The following is a 200-nucleotide window of genomic DNA, read 5'->3' on the forward strand; positions in this document are numbered from 1 at the left end:
GTCTAACCCTTCCCCCACGCCCCCAATGCCAGCTCACTCTAGGGCTGTTTGTGTGCAGTGAAATTATCCTACAGTTTATGTCTTCCCCTTTTACCCCATACCTCCCCCTCCGTTGCTATACATCAATTCCCCATATCCATCACGGTGGATGCACACTCTCATACGCTTCTGCCCATTTTCTGGGACAGGCCTTGGTGGAG

This window comes from Nanorana parkeri, unplaced genomic scaffold (assembly GCF_000935625.1).
Source record: "Nanorana parkeri isolate BGI_ZX_2015 unplaced genomic scaffold, ASM93562v1 scaffold1178, whole genome shotgun sequence".
Classification (NCBI taxonomy): domain Eukaryota; kingdom Metazoa; phylum Chordata; class Amphibia; order Anura; family Dicroglossidae; genus Nanorana; species Nanorana parkeri.